The following is a 26045-nucleotide window of genomic DNA, read 5'->3' as shown; positions in this document are numbered from 1 at the left end:
GTCGTAACTCTGGCAAAGCTTAATGACCTCACTGACGGTGGTGGGATTTTTCGCGAGGAGCATCTGAAATGCGTCGTCAGCGGTGCCTTTGAGGATATGGTGGATCTTGTCCGCTTCTGGCATGGCGGCGTTGACACGTTTGCAGAGGTCAACGATGTCCTCAATGTAACTTGTGAAGGTCTCGTCGGTGTGTTGAGCGCGGTCCCGCAAGCGCTGTTCGGCACGGAGCTTGCGCACCGCAGGGCGGCCGAACACTTCCGCAAAGCTCTTCTTAAATACGGGCCAAGTGGGTAGGTCCGCCTCATGGTTTCGAAAGCAGAGGTTCGCCACGTCCGTGAGATAAAGATGACGTTACTCAGCTTGATAGTGTCATCCCACTTGTTATAGCTGCTCACTCGCTCATACGATGACAACCAGTCGTCAACATCTTGGTCGGCAGTCCCACTGAAGAGGGCAGAGTCACGCTGCCGGATGGCGCCAGAACAAATGACGGTGGTTGAACTGGCCGCCGGTGTTGGGGCAGTCTCATCTGGCATGGTTGACACAGGCGGCAGCGTACGGCTCCGGAGTTCCAGGTTGGTAGGGGACGAACTCAGCACCTCCACCAATTGTAGGGGTGCGTTTATTAGGCGTCCTCAAGAGACCGAACCGCCGTGCAGGATCTGGCAGCGTAGACGGGCGTAGCCAGCACCAAGAGAGCGGGGCAACTTCGTCGTCGTCAGGCGCAGCGTAGTGTCGGCGCATAACTTCGTCGTCGTCAGGCGCAGCGCAGTGTCGGCGCATGGCGGTAGCGGAACCTGTCACAGTTGGCACACTACAATATATATACACTATATTACATTATATATGTATATATATATATATATATATATATATATATATGAGAGAAGCCAAACCAAGGCGCACAGGGAATTTTTTTATTAATTAATTAATTTATTTTGTGCTGTGGATCGGTTTAGAATATTACTGAATATGATATCGCTTAAAGCTAATTGATTAGAAAAGCAAAAGAAAAAACAACCACATGCCGACGGTGGGGTCCGAACCCACGACCTCCGAATTACGCGTCCGGTGCTCTACCTCTGAGCTACGGCGAAGGCTGTCAAATCTTCTGCTTTCGGTGGTATTTATGTTTACAAGTAACATAACCTTTGAGAGTGTTCATCAGCGCCCCCCACGTTCATAAACGGCGGACGTAGATCGTCCTGAGTTACCGCAGGTGTGACGTAGAACGTCATCGAACGGAGAGGGTGGAAGCTGCGTGAGAACCCTCTTATGCTTCCTATGGCGTCAGAGGTACAAGTAGGATACAAGTAGGGATACCACCGAAAGCAGATTTAACAGCCAACTAACCAACCAACCAACCAACCAATATATATATGAGAGAAGCCAACAGCCACAGAAACCAAGGAGCACGGGGGATTTTTTATATATTTATTTATTTTTTGTGGTGTTGATCAAGTAAGAATATTACTGTCGCTTAAAGCTAATTGATTAGAAAAGCAGAAGAAAAAACAACCACACGCCGCCGGTGGGATCCGAACCCATGACCTCCGAATTACGCGTCCGGTGCTCTACCTCTGAGCTACGGCGACGGCTGTCAAACCTTCTGCTTTCGGGGGTATTTATGTTTACAAATAACCTAACCTTGAGAGTGTTCATCATCGCCACCCACGTTCGTAAGCGGCGGACGTGGAACGTCCTGAGTTACCGCTGGTGTGACGTAGAACGCCATCGAACGGCGACGGTGGAAGCTGTGTGAGAACCCTCTTATGCTTCCTATGGCATCAAGGCTGCCAGAACCGAGGCCCTCGCTAAGCAATTAAGCAAACAAGGGAAGGGGAATGAAGGGCTCGTTATAAATATGAGAGAAGCCAACAGCCACAGAAACCAAGGAGCACAGGGGATTTTTTATTTATTTATTTATTTATTTATTTATTTGTCGTGTTGATCAAGTAAGAATATTACTGTCGCTTGAAGCTAATTGATTAGAAAAGCAGAAGAAAAAATAACCACACGCCGCCGGTGGGACCCGAACCCACGACCTCCGAATTACGCGTCCGGTGCTCTACCTCTGAGCTACGGCGACGGCTGTCAAACCTTCTGCTTTCTTACTTGATCAACACCACAAAAAATAAATAAATAAATAAATAAATAAATAAATAAAAAAATGCCCTGTGCTCCTTGGTTTCTGTGGCTGTTGGCTTCTCTCATATTTATAACGAGCCCCTCATCCCCTTCCCTTGTTTGCTTAATTGCTTAGCGAGGGCCTCGGTTTTGGCAGCCTTGATGCCATAGGAAGCATAAGAGGGTTCTCACACAGCTTCCACCCTCGCCGTTCGATGGCGTTCTACGTCACACCAGCGGTAACTCAGGACGTTCCACGTCCGCCGCTTACGAACGTGGGTGGCGCTGATGAACACTCTCAAGGTTAGGTTATTTGTAAACATAAATACCCCCGAAAGCAGAAGGTTTGACAGCCGTCGCCGTAGCTCAGAGGTAGAGCACCGGACGCGTAATTCGGAGGTCATGGGTTCGAATAAATAAAATAAATAAAAAACCCCCTGTGCTCCTTGGTTTCTGTGGCTGTTGGCTTCTCTCATATTTATAACGAGCCCCTCATTCCCCTTCTCATATATATATATATATATATATACATATACACACACACACACACACACACACACACACACACACACGCACACACGCCCAGCCACCTGGCCACGCTGTCAGGCGGCACCTCAATTGATTGCGAGGGGCTGCTCGAGAACAGTAATACATGTGCTACCGATGGAAACACGCACCATAGAAGTGGAGGATCGCTGCACCCCTACACCACTGCACCAGGAGGGGAAGGAAGACTACCAGGCATCTATGAATGTAGATAATGACCAGTTCCTTATATATGAACTTTACCCCTTTATCGCTATCTGAAAAACTGTCATCCGTTAACACTAGATATAAACATCGGAACCGATGCGAAAACCAAACTGTTAGCGCGCCTAATTCACATTTGGTCTAACTACTCAAATCGATCATGGTTGTCTTTCTTCGTTGACCTTTTTGCTAGTTCCTATCAGGTGATAAGGGGCCGAAAATACTTTTACACCGTTCATAGCAACCGTTTTTTTTTTTTATTCTGAGAGAAATGCCATACATACACGCCATAACAACGGGGCGTCTTTTGTAGCTTGTTTTGTTTGCCTTTATAGAACCTGCAATCATTACAAGGTTTCCGCAGTGCTGGCTACAAAATCTACAGGGTAGCCCCTCCCCTTCAGTTCGGTCACTTGCTGATCGAGGCTAGCAATGTCGAGTGGGGAACGGTGATTTGATGGCTTGCCTTGAGAACTACGACGCAACACTTCACTTGGTCATTCATGAACGGACGGAAGCAAAGCGCAACAACAGCTTTTCTGCTGTAGGTTTGTAAGCCTAGCAGGTGTTGTTACACTAAATGAGCAAGTATATAAATTGATCTGACAGTCATTTGGGTTTCCGCAGCTGAACTCAAACACTGGAAAGGCTGAATTGCATTAAGTAATAATCCAATCCATGATCAGGGTTACAGCGTGGTTTGGTTTTGTTTAGGGGGGGGGGGGGGGGTAGGGGTTTAAAGTCCTAAAGCGACTCACGATAAGAGTGGCGCTATAGTGAAAGGCTCTGGCAATTTCGACCACTTGCGGTTGCTTAACGTGCACTGACATCACACAGTACACGGGGATCTAGAATTTCGCCTCCATCAAAAATCGACCGCCTGGGTCGGGTCGAACCCGTGTCTTTCTGGAGAGCAGGCGAGCGCCATAACCACTGAGTCACCGCGGTGGTCGGATTCAGCTTGGTATTATGGCAGGTATATTAAGTAATTATCCACGTATCAGAAACAGGCTAGTGTGGTACGCGTTTTAAGAGCATCCGAGAGGCTGCGATTGCCTTCGGCCAAACAATATCTCGGCCAATACAACCGTCAAACAAGAGGCTACGCTGATACCACTTTTCTGAAAAAATAGGCTCCCTACAAATTCAACGTAAAAAAGGGCTAATGAAGCATTGCATGCTTTTAGGGTGCCCACCAAACAGTCATTCCGCGTTTGTTTTGAAACGCTTTCTTCGACGGCTTTTAAGGCCACGCTGCCTGTTATGCTGCAGTGCATGTCCACAACATCCTTCAAAATGCATACAACCGGCGGCCTTGTCTTTAGAAAACCCATGATGTCCTAAAACCGTGAAACAAGGAATGGGTATTGCATCGGAAGGACGCACATTCGGGCTTGCGAAAGTCGAAATAAGCGCCGTTGCCAGGTTTGTTTAGCCTTCATAAGAACCCAGAAAGTCCTTTCTTTTTTTTTACTCTTGTTGCTGAAGAAAGACTTTAAACAGGTCTGTTTTGTAGTTTAAGATTTTTATTGGCAACTTTTCATTACCTAGCGAGCCGCACTTAGTACATACACTGTTGTAAATATTTCCCAAATTCCTCCGGCCGATTTTGACACGGTCAATGTTATTTTTTAGTCCCTCCACGTCATAGCTATTATACTGGCTTTCGCCGATGCGCATTCACGTTCCTGTCTTTTCCAAAGTCAATAAACGAAGGTAGTTCACTCCAAGAAAGCTCATGGTATGTTTACGGCTTTTGTCTCATAGCCTCAGGTGGCTTGCCTGTCGTTGTCATGTTGGCAAAACTTTTATTTTAGGTTTTTTTCCGGTGTTTGTTTTAATACCCGTTCCTTCCCCCTTTTGTTTTTATATATAAAGACGCGGTTGTTGGGCGATTAGTCCTTCCATGAGGCATCGTGTGGCATCGTGCCGTGTTTGTATACTTACGTCTCTTTCGAGAGATCAGCAGTTCTTATTTGCGCTTGGTCATGTGCGTGTGTATGTTTTTGTGCGTGTACATTGCTCTGCGCAGCTAGAGTTTTCTCAAAGCGTAAGGCTGTGCTACAGTTTTGTCTTACCTGTTTACGATTTTTTTTCGCTTGAAGTCATCAGCAACGATAATAGCAAACTTTGCACTGCGAAGTAATCAACGAACTGAGTTGTTCTTCTTGCATGTGGATCATGGATTGAATCACTTTGCGACAGAATAAGAAGCCGCACAGTCCCAATGAGCCCACCAGAAACCTTGCAATACGTAGAATAGGTGACTTTCACTGCGGCACATCAAGCACTGTTCACTGGTGAAAGCTGCGCACATGCTTGGTCTACTGCAGCTACATGAAGTGGCCAGATGCACTACAGATGCAGCTCCTACCATTCAGGAGAGCACCAGTATATACTACCAAGCCTTGTTTGCTAGAGTAAATTGATGGCATTCGGTCAGGATTACAGCTACCAATTCGGTTATTTTATCTTTCGTCGCCTGGGCAATAAAAAAATTGGTCGTCTCTCTTGTCATCAAAAGTAGAGATAGCCGTAAGGCAGCCGAGGCTCAAGATGACGGTATCCGCAGAGCACTATTGGTCATATTTTACTGGACCAACACGTGCAGTCGAACTTCACTCCCTAGACGACTGCAAGCTGAACAGCACGCATTGCCTCCTCGTTCAGTTTCGCGACATTAGACGTTTGCCTAATGATGTGTTTTCCTTTGAAGGACAGTGTACTGGGCTTCCCTCAGTGCATTTGGAGATTTGCGCTCGAGTGAATTTAGCGCCTTGGAGCAGAGCGAACCACTCAAGCGCCGTTCCCGGGCCGAGGGTCGCAGTCGTCGGCATTGCATTCGGCAGAGAGAAAACGAGGCGAGCTGCAGATAATGAAAGTATGAAGAGAGCCAATATGACGCAATGCGGAAAGACGAGGAGTATACAGTACGGCGGTAGGGTGGTACAATTAGGAAGAAAACAAAAAGGGAAGAACGGCAGAAACGAGAGAATGAAAGCAGAAGAGGAGGGGATGGCGGAAGTATGCAACAGGGGTGCAGCATTCCATGTACGGCAGCTGCTGAGAAACGCACCAGCTGAGCTCAGGCTCAGCACCAAAACGCCACAAACTGCCACCGCCTGTAAGCACCGAAATGTTCTGCCTGAAGTCTCCTATGGGTCAACGTCCCCGATAGCTGCGCTCAGATTTCCCAATTCTGAGCACTGTGATCGCCAGGTAATTTTTTAGTTATGGGTAGCGTCCGCAACGCTTGTTATAGTTTTCAGTGCTTCATCAATGATAGCTGTCGAACGCTAACCAGCAGCCTTGAAAACCTTTGCACCAAGAACGTATAATAGAACTACAAGGATACCGATGGTTTCTAATTTATACAGCACGAAGCAAAAGGTTTGAACATTTAGCAGGAGTGGTTTCCGCGCTGGATGACGTGTCTATGGGATCGGGAAACAAATATCCTATGTTGTCTGTGCAGGTTGGTATCGGGACCGATGATTTTTAATGGTGAAATATTTTTGTTGCTTAATACGGTTCTTACAGAATTTTGATCTAATGTTGCGCCTAATTTTGTCTCTACATTAGCCCTCATGTTTGGCTTGAGGTCCGCAGTGGTCTCCCGCTGATCTGTGCTTTACTTTACGTATAATGGCAGCGATAAGTATGATAGGCTTAAACGCTCCTAACAGCATATGCGTGCTGCACTTTGTTCAATAAAGAAGCATTTAGCAGTCTGCATTTTGCTCGCTGTGATATATCGTTTTTTTTGGTGCATGTAGGACACTTCTGTTCTACTACGACACCATGACACCACACCACAAAAAAAAGAACACGACACCACGACACCACAAAAAAAAGAACAGAACATTTCCTCTCTCCTATTTCCAGCCGGTTCGTGACTGAAACTCACGGCGTGGTATTCCCAGCGAACGTGTAGACAATGTTATACACAGCCGTGGCGCCCTCCTGGGATAGCGAGGATCTCTGGTACCTCTGGCAGTGCGCAATGGTCTCAGGGTCTGTGCCGACATCGACGGTGAACAAAGTAAAATCTGCCAGGACCTGCGGGAACATCAACGATGATTGTTGCTGAGAGTGGAAGACAAACATCGCAAAAGTTGTACAGACTCAGTCCTGCTGAACTTGAGCGTAACGTAAGTCAACATTTTCACCTTGTTCTTTCTTCCTCTCGTGACGTAGGAAGGTTCATTATCGAGTTCAGTGTTCATTCTAATGTTTAAAAAGTCGCCATAAGATACGGTCTTTAGGTTCTTCTTTGTCCACCCTTCAGACAACGTTTAGCCGAGGCAACAGTTGAGCCCACTTAAAACAAACCATAAGGACATGGCGCGTGTAGAATTTGCTGTATGCAATGCTCATGACAAATGAACTGCCCATTTTAAAACCAAAAAAATCTAAGCACGAACGGAGTGGGTTTTATGTATTAACGAGTGTATTACAAGCCGCAGCTCCACCATCTTCTTCCCACTCAAATTTACTCTGCCCTCTCTAGTAGTTCAGCGCGCTAACGTTCTCCTACCTCAGTCCCTTGACACCTTAGGAACGGGATATAACCGACCATGGTTGAAGCGTTCACGACAGCTGGTGGCAGGTCGGCTACGTTCAGATCTTTGATGATCTGGTAGTGCTGCATGTACTTCGCGTACGGTGACTTCGTCAGAGCCCCGCCGCAGTGGCTCAGTGGTTACGGCGCTGGACTGCAGACCCAAAAGACGCGCGTTCGATCCCTGCCCCCGGCAGCCGAATTTGTTGAAGGCGATGTTCTAGAGAGCCCGTGTACTGTGCGATGTCTGCGCACGTTAAAAAACCGCAGGTGGTCAAAATTTACGGAGCCCTTCACTACGGCGTCCCTCATAGCCTGAGTTGCTTCGGGACGTTAAACCCCAATACACCAAATCATACCAAATCAAAGTATATTTTACACTTGAAAACGCAGCTTACGGAACAATTAAAAATACCAACAGTGTATTGTTACCCGTTCAACCACAAGGTATACTGCCTCGTGACGCTGCTCTTACGTCCGAGATACTTTAAATGAGTTACCGTACGACATCTTAGAAACCTTTTAATGGGTTCTAGAGGAATTTCGAAGTAATTATTAAAGTATCAGCGGTTGAATGGCTGATAATTCGTAGAAGCCAACAGCCACAGAAACCAAGGGGCACAGGGGATTTTTAATCTATTTTTTTATTTTGTGGTGTTGATCAATTTAGAATATTACTGAACATGTTATCGCTTAAAGCTAATTGATTAGAAAAGCAGAAGAAAAAACAACCCTCTCCGTTCGATGGCGTTCTACGTCACACCTGCGGTATCTCAGGACGTTCTACGTCCGCCGCTTATGAACGTGGGTGGCGCTGATGAACACTCTCAAGGTTAGGTTACTTGTAAACATAAATACCCCCGAAAGCAGAAGATTTGACAGCCGTCGCCGTAGCTCAGAGGTAGAGCACCGGACGCGTAATTCGGAGGTCGTGGGTTCGGATCCCACCGGCGGCAGTGGTTGTTTTTCTTCTGCTTTTCTAATCAATTAGCTTTAAGCGATAACATGTTCAGTAATATTCTAAATTGATCAACACCACAAAATAAAAAATAGATTAAAAATCCCCTGTGCCCCTTGGTTTCTGTGGCTGTTGGCTTCTTTCATATTTATAACGAGCCCCTCATACCCCTTCCCTTGTTTGCTTAATTGCTTAGCGAGGGCCTCGGTTCTGGCAGCCTTGACGCCATAGGAAGCATAAAGAGGGTTCTCACGCAGCTTCCACCCTCTCCGTTCGATGGCGTTCTACGTCACACCTGCGGTACTCAAGACGTTCTACGTCCGCCGCTTATGAACGTGGGTGGCGCTGATGAACACTCTCAAGGTTAGGTTACTTGTAAACATAAATACCCCCGAAAGCAGAAGATTTGACAGCCGTCGCCGTAGCTCAGAGGTAGAGCACCGGACGCGTAATTCGGAGGTCGTGGGTTCGGATCCCACCGGCGGCAGTGGTTGTTTTTTCTTCTGCTTTTCTAATCAATTAGCTTTAAGCGATAACATGTTCAGTAATATTCTAAATTGATCAACACCACAAAATAAAAAAATAGATTAAAAATCCCCTGTGCCCCTTGGTTTCTGTGGCTGTTGGCTTCTTTCATATTTATAACGAGCCCCTCATACCCCTTCCCTTGTTTGCTTAATTGCTTAGCGAGGGCCTCGGTTCTGGCAGCCTTCACGCCATAGGAAGCATGAAGAGGGTTCTCACGCAGCTTCCACCCTCTCCGTTCGATGGCGTTCTACGTCACACCTGCGGTATCTCAGGACGTTCTACGTCCGCCGCTTATGAACGTGGGTGGCGCTGATGAACACTCTCAAGGTTAGGTTACTTGTAAACATAAATACCCCCGAAAGCAGAAGATTTGACAGCCGTCGCCGTAGCTCAGAGGTAGAGCACCGGACGCGTAATTCGGAGGTCGTGGGTTCGGATCCCACCGGCGGCAGTGGTTGTTTTTTCTTCTGCTTTTCTAATCAATTAGCTTTAAGCGATAACATGTTCAGTAATATTCTAAATTGATCAACACCACAAAATAAAAAAATAGATTAAAAATCCCCTGTGCCCCTTGGTTTCTGTGGCTGTTGGCTTCTTTCATATTTATAACGAGCCCCTCATACCCCTTCCCTTGTTTGCTTGATAATTCGTAGGTACACTTTCCAGTGTGGTAGTATTTAGCGTTTTTAAGTTCCTTTCTCTTTTAGTTTCAGTCCGCGTACCAATTTTTATTGCGTCCTTATTTCTCGTAATTAACGTTTTATTTGTCCATGCCCTCATGGATCACTGTTTATTTCCATTCACCATATGATTTACACGTTAAACACTGTCATACAGGCCAATTAGAGGCTTTGACCGGCCTGTTACTGCTGTGGTGGATTTTGTGGAAATAGAATTTTTACTATTAATATTATTATTACTGTTGTGTAAATTAGAATGTACTAACTCGTTGTGAACACGTCTTTATTCCTGGTCACTCTAGAAAAGAAAAAACATTTTATGTTCGATGACTTAGACTTCCCCTGCCTTCCTCGGAAGAAGCGAGCTTGATGCAGGAGTCTGTGACTCAATCAAGGCCTTCGATGTAGGGAACCACCATCTATTGGCTTCGAAGGTCCTTGGCTGTGATCCCCACGCTTCCACTAGGGCACTTTTTCATGGCTCCCTCCAAAACCTATATTGCTAAGCCAGCTTTAATGGACAAACATCTTTTAGGTACAAAGCAACCAGTGGTGTGCCTCAGCGATCTGTACTGGCTACCCTCTTTTTTATAATTGATGTTGCTGGTGTCATACAGTACTTTTTTGCTCTGCACTGGTGAAAAAAATATTGTAACGTGGCGGCCAGCCGAAGAATGAGGCGTGGTGAACCATGAACGAGAGATGATTTAATGGCCGCTGGCCTTGAGCGCGCGCTCCGAACCCGCGCCACTGCCAGCTTCGTCTTCGTCACACTACCCGGGACCTCCCAGCGATCGTCTCGGTTGGTGACGAACAGACGCGCGGAATGGCGATGGTCTTGAGTGGAGGGTTGAACAGTATGTAGAAGATGGTGCAATGCTGGCCGCCACAGTGGATGAGATGATCGAAGGATGAGTCCCGGTCCACGAAGCATCCGGGCCGGAGGGTGCCAGGAGTTGACGGCCGAGGTCCTTGTACGCACGGGACGGCAGGGGCAGGGGGGGGGGGGGGGGGGCGGTGTCTTCACGTGTGCGTCTTGGGTCGGTCGGGTCTCGGGTCGTCGGTTCTCGGGTCGGTCGTGTCTTGGGTTGTCATGTCTTGTGGTCCGGGCGGGAGATGGGGCTGGGGTGAGCGGCGAGGTCGGTTCAGGTCGGGCGGGCTGGGGCACGGCCGGGCGGCGCGGACCAGGCACTCACGGCCGACGTCCACGGCAGGCGCAGGACACCGAAGCTCCGGGACCAGGATGGCGATGAAGGGACCCCAGCACCTCACACCAAATGTAACGTGGCGGCCAGCCGAAGAATGAGGTGTGGTGAACCATGAACGAGAGATGATTTAATGGCCGCTGGCCTAGCGCGAGCGCTCCGTCCCGCGCCACTGCCAGCTTCGTCTTCGTCACAATATATATCTAACAAGATGCGCAATGTTGGAGACAGCAACGGAGCGGTGCGGGAAAAACGAAAGTGGTCTCCGTCAGCAGCAAAACTCAGTAAATCTTTATCTCTACAATATTGGAACCATAACTATGCCGAGGGGGTGGGGGGGGGGGGAGCGCGATTTGGAGGTACTTCTGGATTCTTCTTCTATGTTTTCGCCCCATGTCCCGCAGATTACTTGCCGTGCTCTTCGCTGCGTCGGCGCAGACTGCAGCTTTTCGAGAGTTTTGCTCCCCTTGTCTTGTTTAAGCTGTATACATCTCCTTACGTACCTCTTCTCGACTACCGTTCACCTATTCGGAATGGAAAACGCAAGTCTAACGGTGACCGTAATGAAAGAGTACGAAATAAGTTATTGTCTGTCTGCAAGCACCATTTCCGTAATTGGTAGGCAGAGACTAGATCTGACATCTCTTTTGTGACAAGTCTTCTAATCTCTGTATTAGCCGGTTGTGGGAAGATCTCTGATTTTTTTAAAGAATTGGTCATATTGTCACGTTGTATTGACGGCAGTCCAGCAGTCAAAAAGACACCTGCAAGACTTGCAAACGAAGCTTTTGATTTGCGCTGACTTGCGCCCGCAAAAGAACTGAATCACTCGGCGGCGGCGTAAGCAACAAACGTGCTTGTCGGTCGTCGAACTACGAATGCCCGCCGTTCACGGCATCGCTCAATTTAAAGCCGGCAAGGAAGCTTCGAGATAACAGGTGAAGATTTTCAACAGTAATCTGGAAACACGCAGATGCAGCTATTCATGGCTGGGATCAATCGAGATTACTCCGGGCGCTTCTCGCGTCACGAACAAAAATGATAACACCCCTTTCCTGCGGCCTTGCGCGAACGAACGGTCACTACAATGATACGTGGAATTACCCCCCTCCCGAAGAAGCATCGTCTCGATGGTTTAAAATGAAAATAAACACGAATAATGGAAACTTCGAGTCCTTTAGCGTTCATAATAGGGTTTAAGGCGTACGACATGTACGACTTCCGGGCGTGTGCGTCGTCGCTGAGATGCTGTCGTTCCGTCGGGGATGACTTCATAGTCCAGGTCACCGATGCGGCGGAGAACCCTATACGGGCCAAAGTAGCGTCGCAGCAACTTTTCACTCAATCCACGGCGGCGAATTGGTGTCCATATCCGAACGACCACCTGGCTTGTAATGCGTGTCTCGTCGGCGGAGATTGTAGCGTCGGGCGTCGGTGTGCTGCTGGTCTTTTATGCGAAGCCGCGCAAGTCTTCGCGCTTCCTCGGCGCGATGAAGGTAGGCGGCGACGTCGAGGCTGTCTTCGTCTGAAACGTGCGGGAGCATTGCGTCGAGTGTTGTCGCGGGCTTCCTGCCGTATACAAGCTGGAATGGGGTCAACCTGGTTGTCTCCTCGACGGCAGTATTATAGGCGAAGATCACGAAGGCCAGAATGGTGTCCCAAGTCTTGTGTTCGGCGCCGAAGTACATGGAGAGCATGTCTGCGATGGTTTTGTTCAGACGCTCTGTGAGTCCGTTGGTTTGCGGATGGTAGGCTGTTGTCCTCCGATGGCTTGTCTGACTGTAGTGTAAGATGGCTTGTGTCAGTTCCGCTGTGAACGCCGTTCCTCAGTCTGTGATGAGCACTTGGGGGGCGCCGTGTCGCAGGAGAATTCGTTCGACAAAAAATTTTGCGACTTCTGTTGCGGTACCAATCGGCAATGCTTTTGCTTCGGCGTAGCGGGTCATGTAGTCGGTGGCCACGATGATCCACTTGTTACCTGATGATAAAGTCGGAAAGGGGCCGAGGAGGTCTGTCCCTATTTGCTGGAAGGGCTTAGATGGAGGTGGTATGGGGTTCAGGAGACCGGCTGGTCTAATCGGAGGCGTTTAGCGTCGCTGACACTCACGCCACGTTTTCACGTAATGGGAAACGTCGGCGGCTAGCCGCGGCCAATAGTACTTTTTCTGGATGCGGTGCAACGTGCGAGGAATGCCGAGATGCCCTGCAGTCGGCTCATCATGACATGCCTGCATAATTTCTTGCCTGAGATTTTTGGGCACGACAAGAAGATGCACTGTCCTGTTGGGCGCAAAGTTCTTCTTCAGGAGGACATTATTCTGAAAGACGAAGGACGACAGTTGGCGTTTGAAACTTCGGGGAGGCGATGCGGTTTTTCCTCTCAAATAATCAACTAGGCTTTGCAACTCACGATCCGAGCGATACTGCTGCGCGAAACTGCTGGCGCTTACCGGTCCTAAGCAAGCATAGTCGTCTTCCTCTTCCGGTGCTGCGTCTACGGGGGTCGTGATAAGCAGTCTGCATTGGAATGCTTGCGGACAAATTTGTAGACTAAAGTTATGTCGAATTCTTGAAGACGCAGGCTCCAGCGAGCAAGGCGGCCGGAGGGATTTTTCAAATTTGCCAGCCAGCACAGAGCATGGTGATCGCTCACAACCTAGAATGGTCATCCGTATAGGTAGGGGCGAAATTTGGATGTAGGCCAAATAATGGCGAGACATTCTTTCTCGGTCGTCGAATAGTTAGTTGGCTTCGGCTTTCGACAGCGAACGGCTAGCGTACGCGATAACTTTCTCCTGTGTGGCATTTTCACATTTTCTGAGCGAGGACCGCTCCTAAGCCCACACTGCTTGCATCGGTATGAATTTAGGTTTCGGCGTTTTCATCAAAGTGCCCGAGCACAGGAGAGGACTGTAAGCGGCGCTTTAGCTCTTTGAAAGCTTCCTCTTGTGGTATTTCCCATTTAAAAGGCACGTCCGCCTTGGTAAGTTGGGTCAAAGGTTCAGCGATGCGCGAAAAGTTCTTGACGAATCGCCGGGAATAAGCGCACAATCCAATAAATCTGCGTATAGCTTTCGTGTCATTAGGCTGTGGAAACTCTGCGATCGCAGCCGTCTTCTGATGGTCTGGGCGAACTCCATCCTTGCTTACGACGTGAGCAAGGCACAGCAGCTCCTCGTAGGCGAAGTGGCACTTCTCCGGTTTCAGTGTTAGGCCTGAAGACTTGATTGTTTCCAGCACTATCTGAAGACTTCTGAGGTAGTCTTCAAAGCTTGGGGAGAAGACAACAACGTCATCTAAGTAGACTAGACAAATTTGCCACTTCAAGCCTGCGAGCACCGTATCCATTACTCGCTGGAATGTCCCTGTTGCAGAGCAGAGGCCGAATGGCATCACCTTGAACTCGAAGAGTCCGTCTGGTGTGATGAACGCAGTCTTTTCGCGATCTCTTTCGTCGACTTCGATTTGCCAGTAGCCGCTCTTCAGGTCCATCGATGAGAAGTACTTAGCGTTGCACAGCCGATCCAATGTGGCATCGATGCGAGGGAGGGGGCAGACATCCTTCTTCGTAATGCTGTTCATGCGGCGGTAATCGACGCATAAATGAAGGGTGCCGTCTTTCTGTTTCACTAGGACGAATGGTGCTGCCCAGGGGCTCCTCGATGGCTGGATGACGTCGTCACGTAGCATTTCCTCTACTTGCTTGCTGATGGCTGTGCGTTCCAGCGGCGATACGCGGTAGGGGCTCTGTCGCAGTGGTCGGCCGTGTTTGTCTGTGACAATGCGGTGCTTGGCAAGCCGGGTTCGTCGCACATTCGATGCTGATGAGAAGCAATCGCTGTACTTTTGAAGAAGACTGCGTAGTTGTTCTTGTCTGCTCCGTGGTAATGCTGGGTTGATATCAAACGTTGGTTGATGGCGTTGGTCAGGCGGTTGTACGGGTCGGTCGGGTAGGGCAAATATGTCTCTGATGACTGCCAGCTCGTCGAGCAAAGCGATCGTCGTACCTTTGTTTAGATGCCGGTATTCTTCGTTGAAGTTGGTTAGCAACACCTGGGCTTGGCCAGTTCGGATTTGGGCGACTCCCCTTGCGACGGCCAGTCCTTGATCCAGGAGTAGCTGGGTGTGCCCCTCGATGACGCCTTCGGCAGTGTCGATGTCTCCAGTACCTATGCAGGCGAGGATACTCGATCGGGGCGGCACGCTCAAGCTTCGTCGAGGACGTTTAAGGCAACGTGATGAGTTGCGCTCGTCGCAGCAGGTATGGCGTTCTCCGTGGAAAGCTTGATCGACTTAGATCGAAGGTCGATGATCGCCCGATGTTCATTCAGGAAGTCCATTCCCAAAATCACGTCTCGCGAGCATTGCTGTAGGACCAGGAAGGTTGTAGCATAGGTTCTCCCACATACAGCAACTCTCGCGGTGCAGCGTCCTGACGGCGCAATCAGGTTACCACCTGCTGTGCGGATCAGGCGGCCATCCCAAGTTGTTGTTACTTTCCTGAGACGGCCAGCGAGTGGCCCACTCATGACGGAGTAGTCAGCTCCGGTGTCCACCAAGGCAGTAACCGTGTGACCGTCGACCATAACTTCAAGGTCACTTGTTCCTGTTTACTTATTGCACGTTGTCTTCGGTGTACGATCTCGGCTTTGTCGGGTAGTGAGACTGCGGTGGGCGTACTCCGATGTTACTTCTCTGGGCGGTGGTACAAGGTTCAAGCCTGGCCGCGTCGTCGTCGTCGTCGTCGGTGTTGTCGTCGTAGTTTAGGCATGGTCTTGCGTTTTCGTCGATGGAGGATATTTGATCTTGCCCTCAGACGCAACCTCACCTCCAGAGGCTGCTTTATTCAGTTTAACCTTCGGGGGCTGGGGGAGCGTCCACGCATCGTGTAACCTCGGCTAGGAGATACAAAGCGCGGAGAAGATGGCGACGGGAAACGTGATAGGCGGCTCGGCAATGATCATCCTTCACGACGCAAAAACTCCTAGATTTCGGCTGGTCGCTGGCCGGGTCGGGGTCGTGGAGCGTCGTAAGAGATCCCTCGCATGCCCAGACTTCTGTATGGGCAGTGCCGCAGGACGCGACCGGCTTCGCCACAGTGGAAGCATAGTGGGCGGCGCTGGTCGGGAGTTCTCCACTCGTCACATTTCCTCGGCTGTGTGCGATGCTCGTAGGACGGGCGGGTTGGGGCGAGAGGGCAGCGGTCCACCGCAGCTGCCTGAGGGCGATAGGGGCTTGGGTCCCGTCGTCGGGGTGCAGGACGGCGCACAGCTGCGGCGTAAGCCATGTCTGTGGCCTACAGAGGCTGCGTGGTTGTCACACCCAAGGTCTGTTGCACCTCGTCCCGAATGACGTCGGTGAGCGAAGTGAGCTGCGGCTGCGTTCCTGTTGGCAGCAATCGTCGGAGCTCTTCTCGCCAAATTTCACGTATAACCTTCCGCAGGTTATTGTTAGCAGTGTACATGCAGCTTGCTGACAAAAAGCGTTGCTGGCGGTCATACTGGAGGGCTCTGTCATCAAGAGTTTTTTCCATGGTGGATGCCTCTTCGACGAATTCCGCGACGGTTTTGGGTGGGTTCCGTACGAGGCCCGCAAGGAGTTGCTATTTGACTCCTCGCATAAGCAGCTTTACTTTTTCTTCTTCCTTCATGTTTTCCTCTGCATGCCGGAAGAGACGCTTCATCTCCTCAGTGTACATTGCGATGGTCTCGTTTGGATGCTGTATGCGAGACTGTAGTAGCTGCTGGGCTCTCTCCTTTCGCACGACGTTCGTGAAGATCTTCAGAAGCTGCTCCTTGAAGGTTTCCCAGTTCTTGCGGCTAGCTTGCTCATTCTCAAATCAGATTCTTCCTGGTCCCTCCAAGGCGAAAAAGACGTACCTAAGTTTCGTAGCATAATCCCAGTTGTTGAAGACAGCCACGCGGTCTAACTGTTCCAGCCATTCTTCGGAGTCGGCGCCAGGCGAAGTGTCGAAGGTTGGTGGCACCCGGGGCTGGTGAAGAATGATTCGAGTCGTCGTCTGGGGCAAGCTCATGGTGGACGTTGCTACTGGTTTTCGCTTCCGGGTAGGGTCCGGCAGAGTCCCGAACTCTGGTGTGTCCCCTAGCAGGCGTCGGCTTGCGCGGTGGACTGGAGTCAGGTCTTGCGGTGAATGACTCAAAGGGCTGGCGTCACGACTTGTAGGGGGTGTCCGGAACATAGAAGGCTACCCAGCACCTCCACCAGATGTCACGTTGTAGTGACGGCAATTCAGCAGTCAGAAAGACAGCAGGAAGACTTGGACATGAAGCTCTTTATTTGGGCTGACTTGCGCCCTCAAAAGAACTGAATCACTCGGTGGCGGCGTAAGCAAGAAACGTGCTCGTCGGTCGTCGAAGTACGAATGCCCGCCGTTCACGGCATCGCTGAATTTAAAGCCGGCAAGGAAGCTTCGAGATAACAGGTGAAGATTTTATACAGTAATCTGGAAACACGTAGATGCAGCTATTCATGGCTGGGATCAATCGAGATTACTCCGGGCGCTTGTCGCGTCACGAACAAAAATGATAACACCCCTTTCCTGCGGCCTTGCGCGAACGAACGGTCACTACAATGATACCTGGCAATATTGATAATTTGTGAAATGACATACTGAAGCATATCACCATTCGTGTCGCGAATAAAACTGTCTTGTCGTATCACCCCTTCATTAGTGATGCCTTGCACAGACGACACTTTCCCAATAACAGGTTGCAGTCCTTTTATAATCCATACCCTGACCTAGTCTACATGTTTTAAAAGCTTTTTAACATTGTTTTCAAAGTGAAAAGTGTGGTTATTCAGCTTTCTTACATAAGTGCACGGTATTACTGTTTTTTTTTTCCTGTTCATTTTTTGTATACTTGTTAATCTGTTGTAGATGTTTTTATTTTTGTATGGTTTTTGCAGCCCTCACGTTGCCGCTTTTTAATCCTTTTGTCGGCTCTCAAGCCGTTGTCTGAAATCGGAGGCTTGGTTGAGATGTTTCTTTCTATCTCCTTGAGTGTTGGTTCACTTGTCCTGGCTATTTTTGTTTGTGCTAAAATTATTGTATTTTGTGTGTGCGTGTGCGCTGAGCACCAGAAATAAAGATTGTATGATTGTTTCATCCCTCTTCTCCAGTGCAGGGTAGCCAACCAGAACACCATTCTGGTTACCGTGCCTGTCTTTCCTCTTCATCGTTACCTATCTCTCTCTCTCTCTCTCTCTCTCTCTCTATATATATATATATATATATATAAGATGCGAAATTGAGAAACGCTTCGTTTATTGGGAGTCGACGTTTCGGACAGAGCCTGTCCTTTTTCAAGACTGGCTCTGTCCGAAACGTCGACTCCCAATAAACGAAGCGTTTCTCAATTTCGCATCTTATTTTAAACTAGCAACCAAGTACGTTTACCTTATTGTGCTATATATATATATATCTAAAGCAGCAATAGGTTCAGTATTAATATTCTTGTAATTATTAAAATCTTCTTCACTGCATATTTGTTCGTAAGCTCAAGTTTTCTGGCATGAAAAAGCTTGTGACTGAGCAAATGAAATGTAAGAACCTTTTTACCAAACGATTGATACGCGTAATGTGCGCAAGCGAAGTATTGATACCAATGGCAGTGAAGCATATACTGCGGAAACAGGAAAAAAAAAACATTAACTGTTGACGCAGACTGTTGTGCGTTCACATGAAAAAGACAGCCTTTCGCCTCCGAGTACCACATTAATGGAAACTTCCTTGACCGGGTTGACAATTTTAAGTACTTGGGTGTAAATTTCTCGTCCGACTGTTAATGGATAAAAGCATGTAGGCCAGGAGACTCACAAAGCTAATGGTGCATTCAATTTCTTCAGGCGAAACTTCTAAAGTGCCTCCCTCGCTGTAAAAAAAAAACGTTCTATCTCCCTTATATACGACCAGTCTTAGAATATGTATGTCCAATCGGGGACTTGCATACGCAGAACCTGATTCAAACACTGCAACATATTCAAAACTGCGCTGCACGTTTCGTCGTTAACAATTACAACTTCGGCTCCAGCAACAATCATTAATGGCAAACCCTGTGCCGTATGAAAAAATTCTCGAGGTTGAACTTCTTTCACAGTGCATATCATCCCAACTCCAGTATAGACACAAGTATCAGCATGCAGTATCAACTAACTAGCCCAACTTTCTGCTATCCTATGTGCGTGAAAGCCCCGCACTATATTTCTCCTAGAACTGCCCACTCAAAAAAAGTACGAGATTGCCTGCCGCACGAATGTTTTTGCTGATTATTTCTTTCATTTTTCTATTAATGAATGGAAGCATTTGAATGAAACAGTAATAAGTGTTCCACCCGACATATTTTCCTGAGCATTGCTTGAGGTCTGTTCTTCGTCAGTTCATTTGTATGTTAGTTCAGTAAGTTTTTCGGATTGTATTTAATGTTCCCTCTATTGTTCATTTTTCGTTTAACAGATGATATACAACGTTTGTAACTGTTTGAAATAATGCCCCCTGGTTGATGTAGGTAGATGCATAAATAAACTTTCAGATTAACGTGGCTATTGTGACACCAGTATATGGATTCTACGCATTTCGTAAATTCTCAGTTTTCGGTGAGAGTGGACTGTTTGTCGGTGCGTGCCATAATATAACTCTCTGGTCAACTGGAATTTTTCCTCAGTGACCCTTTCACTGCCATCTAGTTTCTCGTTTGTAGCATAAGGGAAGTTTCTTTGGCTAAGCCGCCTCCGTATTAACTTCCCACGTCTATACGGTGCTTCCCTAGCTACAAAATACGTAACAATCACTGATGCAATAAACAATTATTTTATAAAAGCCTTAAATTCGTTAAGTCAAATAGCTCCCCTCAAAGTACCAATGTCGTGTTCTCTTGCACTATGTTGTCGGTTCGGCGTCGGTCTTTTCCAGAGGACGCTAGCTCAAAGGTAGGAAATTATTGGCCTTTATATATGCCGCAATGAGCGATGAGATATCATGAAAAAGGCAAGCGTTCGTGAACAAACCCACAACCTTTAGGAAAACCCAGAATGCTGGACATCCTTGCTGTGTGTGTATGGTACCTGTATCTAGCATGAGAAAGCATGAAGGGGTAGCAGCAGTTATGAACGAGTGTGTAAACCCAACTTCAATGTCAGATTTTGCAATGTTAGCTGGCTGATTTACCACAGGTTTGAACAGTTACCAGAAGATCACTGTCTCAGTACGATGCACGAGAACACGTTTTTCTCGTGGAAGAAAAAGCTAGCAGAGCTAAGCTCAATGATTTAGCACAATATTGATCAAAGGCCATCCGGCACGCACCGTCGCCTGTCGCATTACAACCAGCATCGTCACCACCGCTAGCGTCGCAGTCTTGCACTTTCAGCTGGGAAAAAAACGCGCTTTCGACTTTCCTATCAGAATGGAGAATACATATTTCGGTCGACATGGCGCACACTTCTTTCGAACATCCGTTCTCCTCTACAGTGCTACGCAGCTCGTCAACGTGGCACTGAGATTCACAGCTGCAAGCTTGATGATCGCAAGCCTCATGGGGTTCATTGCCTCTACAACAGTGGCTTGCAATCCTCCTCACCACATAGTCCCACCAACGCACAAGACTGTCCCTCTCCCCTGCGTCCGCGACGAGCGTGCCGGCGGAGCCTCGAAATGAAATTCCACACTTCTGTCTACCCTGAAAGAGCGGCTCAGCTCCATTCCTTTCCTCGCTATGCCAGCTGTGGCTGAAGGCCTCACAGACGACGCAGTCTGCTCTGCCCGTGCCAAAGCAAGATGCGGCTCCTCGTTCCGGCTTTTACTCCCCTTCCACGGGCGAGAGTGAAAGTGTTACGCGCAATGCGTTATACGTTTGCCGCTGTGCTCCCTTAGTGGCTTGAACAAAGCAAAGCAGCTTTTGCTCCTAAACAGTAAACATTAACCGAATGTACACTGTCACCGACTTTATATTTGGTATGAATCAGGGTTCAATCTATGGGAACGATTCTGGACCATTCAGTATTATTGTCAAAGGAATATAATCGCTGGAGTGCCCACATTTCTGATTAATTATTGCACCTGGCATATACGTGAGGTGTTCTGGCGTGCTGCACGAGATTTAGTAGAACACTTCAAAGCCAACGATGCAGCAAACGTTTAAATAAATAAGATAAAGGAACGCCTTCTTAGCAGAAAGACATTTGGTTTAGAAAAAAAATTGATCGCATACTGTTCAATAAATCCCTGCTGCTTTCAGGCCTCACAATGTAAATCTCCTTGTAACCCAGTTCTGGGTGTCAGTTAAGAAGACCATTCCGAAGACTATGTTCAGAAGACCTAAGAAGCTCTTCATCGCATTTGAAGGTAATGTCGCAGGAATATATAGTATATAGCTGCTGCCTCCGTTTCTCTATTTCACCACTTGGAGTTTACGGTCAATGTTTGGGCCACGCAGACTACTTTCTAGTCTGTATGGCCCAGCTGAATATTAGAGATTCACGCCTCATCACTTCTCGAGCAAGCAGAAAACAAACTTTTATAAAACTGAAACATAAAAGTTTTACCACAATTCTGGAGACAAAATCTACACCTTGATGTCACTGTGTGGTTGAGCTAAAATTCGCCTTCACCACTCCCTTCGATTCCCAGATATTAAGTGCGCCATTTTGTGCAGAAACGTTGAGATTCTAGTGATATCCACTTTTATGCTGTTTTCTAAAGTATAATGTTTTTTTTTTTCATTTCAAGAGCAGACTACACCAATCCCTCTGGTCTTACCTGTGTGGCATTGCATTCCTCGGGATGTCGCCGACAATCTTGTGCAAGGGCATTGGGAGCAGTTATCACGTACAATAGTGCCACCACCGAAATCAGTAAGAGTTCGAAATGCTTCGAGGAATTCATTCCGAAGATTTGATGACAGTCACGAAGAATTGTTGTGTTTCCTGACAAAAAGAAGCACAAGAATTTCTGCACCAATGCCAATGACCAATAAAAATTTAATGCACTGTAGATATAAGCCACATGGATCCCAGGAAAATTCAGGTCCTCAAATCGCTTAGGACCCGGGTTTATGCGAAAGGTATACACGAATAAGGAATTTGATCAGTTCACATAAGCTCAAAACCAGCTGGCATAACATGCAAAATTTCAACTCAACGGCAACGGAAAAAGACAGCGGTTCCGTCATAATTAACAAGTCCAATTGAAAAACAAATATTGCTCCATCATTTCGCTGTTTATAATTTCATTTGGACAGGAATAAAAAATTTTCGAGACGGCACAGCAATACGCACCAGAGAGTCACTTTTCCATATGCAGGAGGTTTATCAAATGTTCTCTAAGGATCGATACCATTCCCTATGTGAAGCCAAGCACGGCACTTTATTCTACCAGGCGACCTAGCTTTCCAGTTCAGCTGGCGTGATAGAGCTTGCTTTTTATTTTCAGTGTGACGAACGAAAAGAAAAAGACAAAAATACTGCAGATGCGCTACACTCACGCGATTCAGCTGTGCTCAAAACCATAGCTTTCAGCACTTGCGTGCATTCATCCGAAACGTTTTAATTCTCTACGTTTACCTCCGGCGTTCATTTATTTGCTATTGCTATATGACTGCGAATTCTCTCCATACCCATAGAAGCTAGCTTAGCATAGCTGCTCGAAGGAATTGCGCCTATGAATAAGATATCACGGGGCTTAGTGAAGTATGGAGGACAGATGAATCATGTAGAGTGCTAAGGAGTCGGTCTGTGCTCTGTTGCCGCAGTCTAGCGGACCATCGAGAGCTGGATGTTGGATTGCTTATCAATAAGGATGCTACTGGCAAAACCGGAAAGTTCTACAGTTTTACAAACGGTCTTAGTTATCACAGTAACGCTTAATAAGATGTACTGACTGAAGTTTTTGCAGGAGTAAGCACCTACACCCAGTGATTATGACGAAAGAATCGAAGGGTTTATGAGTACGTGGAATCAGCAATGAGTTCTGGAAGAACTGTCGACATGGGTGACTTCAGTGCCAAATTCTGGGAATAGCACCCGGTACTGATAGTGGAGTTCACTGAACGGATCATGAATACAGTGTTATGAAAACTTTTTTTTTAAATGGGAAGTTGGGTGGTTGGTTTATGGGGTTTAACGTCCCAAAGCGACTAAGGCTATGAGAGAGACGCCGTAGTGAAGGGCTCCGCAAATTTCGACCACCTGCGGTTCTTTAACGTGCACTGGCATCGCACAGTACACGGGCCTCTAGAATTTCGCTTCCATCAAAATTCAACCGGCGCGGTCGAGATCGAACCCGCGTCTTTCGGGACAGCAGCCGAGTGCCATAACCACTGAGCCACCGCGGCGGCTAAAATGGGAAGTGAACTTCGAAGAGCGTGAACTGCAATAACTAAAATTAAAAGCCGTAATATTCTGTGCGCATCCTGGCAGAGCGCCAGATATACAAGTGCTTGCTAATGTGAGAAGGAGTCAGTATAGAATTGGCAGTTCTCCAATAAGCAAACATGAAGGTTAATCTGATATATATATTTAAAAAAATGAACAGTAGACGTAGGGAGTAGTGAGGCTAGACCGGATACTGTCCACTACTCTCCAGACACGAACGATGCGTTAAAAAGCAACGAATTAAAGGTTCCGAACTGATACATGGATTCTCTACGTTTACCTCCGGCGTTCATTTATTTGCTATTGCTATATGACTGCGAATTCTCTCCATACCCATAGAAGCTAGCTTAGCATAGCTGCTCGAAGGAATTGCGCCTATGAATAAGATATCACGGGGCTTAGTGAAGTATGGAGGACAGATGAATCATGTAGAGTGCTAAGGAGTCGGTCTGTGCTCTGTTGCCGCAGTCTAGCGGACCATCGAGAGCTGGATGTTGGATTGCTTATCAATAAGGATGCTACTGGCAAAACCGGGAAGTTCTACAGTTTTACAAACGGTCTTAGTTATCACAGTAACGCTTAATAAGATGTACTGACTGAAGTTTTTGCAGGAGTAAGCACCTACACCCAGTGATTATGACGAAAGAATCGAAGGGTTTATGAGTACGTGGAATCAGCAATGAGTTCTGGAAGAACTGTCGACATGGGTGACTTCAGTGCCAAATTCTGGGAATAGCACCCGGTACTGATAGTGGAGTTCACTGAACGGATCATGAATACAGTGTTATGAAAACTTTTTTTTTAAATGGGAAGTTGGGTGGTTGGTTTATGGGGTTTAACGTCCCAAAGCGACTAAGGCTATGAGAGAGACGCCGTAGTGAAGGGCTCCGCAAATTTCGACCACCTGCGGTTCTTTAACGTGCACTGGCATCGCACAGTACACGGGCCTCTAGAATTTCGCTTCCATCAAAATTCAACCGGCGCGGTCGAGATCGAACCCGCGTCTTTCGGGACAGCAGCCGAGTGCCATAACCACTGAGCCACCGCGGCGGCTAAAATGGGAAGTGAACTTCGAAGAGCGTGAACTGCAATAACTAAAATTAAAAGCCGTAATATTCTGTGCGCATCCTGGCAGAGCGCCAGATATACAAGTGCTTGCTAATGTGAGAAGGAGTCAGTATAGAATTGGCAGTTCTCCAATAAGCAAACATGAAGGTTAATCTGTTATATATATTTAAAAAAATGAACAGTAGACGTAGGGAGTAGTGTGGCTAGACCGGATACTGTCCACTACTCTCCAGACACGAACGATGCGTTAAAAAGCAACGAATTAAAGGTTCCGAACTGATACATGGAATTGGCGTGGCTTATCTCGCAAGCCTTATGAGCTAGCCTAAGAGAAAAAAAATCAGGGGGCACTTTGACTGTCTAAAGTGCGTAGAGGCGAAAGCGTTTTTCGCACCACTTTCGCTGCTTCTGTGGCACTGGTGGCGTCACATATAATCGAGTACTAATTACTAAGTGATGACAAATCACTAATTAATGCATAATTACTGATTAAGGCCTGAATACTAATTCACTGCTAATTAATGACGCTTAAGATTCGCCTTTACGAGTGGAACGCGACAGAGTGTTGTAGCGCTTCCAGGGAGTCCACGGAACGCCACCACCCGTTCGGCGCGATGCCTTGCCCTTTGAACGCAACGCTTATTTAGGAAAGGAAATGCGCAGTAATTCTCTGTCATCTCGGTGGACACCTGAATCGCACCGTAGAGGAAGGGAGGAAGTGGGAGTGAAAGAAGCCAAAGAGGGCCCGTAATGAAGAAAATGAAAATTTTATTTGGGGAAAGGGAATTACGCACTAACTGTCTAGCATATCTCGATGCACAGCAGTCAAAATACAGGGGGGCACTTTTTTTATCTAAAATGTGGTCACTGATGTGTGGTTAAGATGTTAAGCTTGGCCTCTAAGAGTGGAACGCGACAGCGTCTTTCAACGTTGCCAGGGAGTCCACAGAACGCCATCGCCCATTCGGTTCTACGCCTCGCTCGTCGGTAAATTGGTTTTTGAGGAAAGGAAATGTATCTGTCTCTCATACCTCGGTAGACACCTAAACATCGCCAGGAGGAAAGGGAGGAGGATGGGAGTGAGCGAAGACACCGTATTCACTAGACGCGCCTTTGTTCATTGCAAACCATCGCGCTGGAATGGCGGAGTGGATAGCATGCTCGTCTCGCACGCCAAAGACCGGGGTTCGATTCCCGAGCGCGACCAATTTCTTACTCGGTTTTATTTATTTGTACGGCCTGACTAGAAAAGTTAATTAGGCTAATTGGGTAATTAAGCAATTAACTAAGTCCAGTCACACTTGGAGCATCACTATACGATCCCTTCAATTGGATGCATGGTCACTAGCCAAAGTACAATTGGCCCCGTTTGAAATTGGCGCACTATCACGTCACGACCGTTTCGACCAACTGAAAAGCGTGACATTTCTGTCGACAACTGCTGCTTACAACGATGACACATTAAAGGCTTTCGCCTTAATAAAATAAAGGTATTTTATATGCGAATGACCTAGCCGGTATAACAGAACACACGTGGCCCAACAGCTGTCAGCCGCAACTTATACTGCGGAAGATGTCAGATGTACTCTCAAGATAGCATAAGGAATATATCATTTATATTTTGGTCAGTTAAATTAGCCTATAATTCCACGCTCAGTTGTATACCATCATCAAATTATGAAGACACTGCCCTTAGCAAAAACTAATACGTTTGGAATATACGGTGGGCTATTTAAATTGTATTTTAAACATATTTTGTATTCATGAATGCACTAAAAATA

This window comes from Amblyomma mixtum, chromosome 10 (genome assembly GCF_055824585.1).
Source record: "Amblyomma mixtum isolate Tamu chromosome 10, ASM5582458v1, whole genome shotgun sequence".
Classification (NCBI taxonomy): Eukaryota; Metazoa; Arthropoda; class Arachnida; order Ixodida; family Ixodidae; genus Amblyomma; species Amblyomma mixtum.
This window is presented reverse-complemented; position numbering follows the sequence as displayed.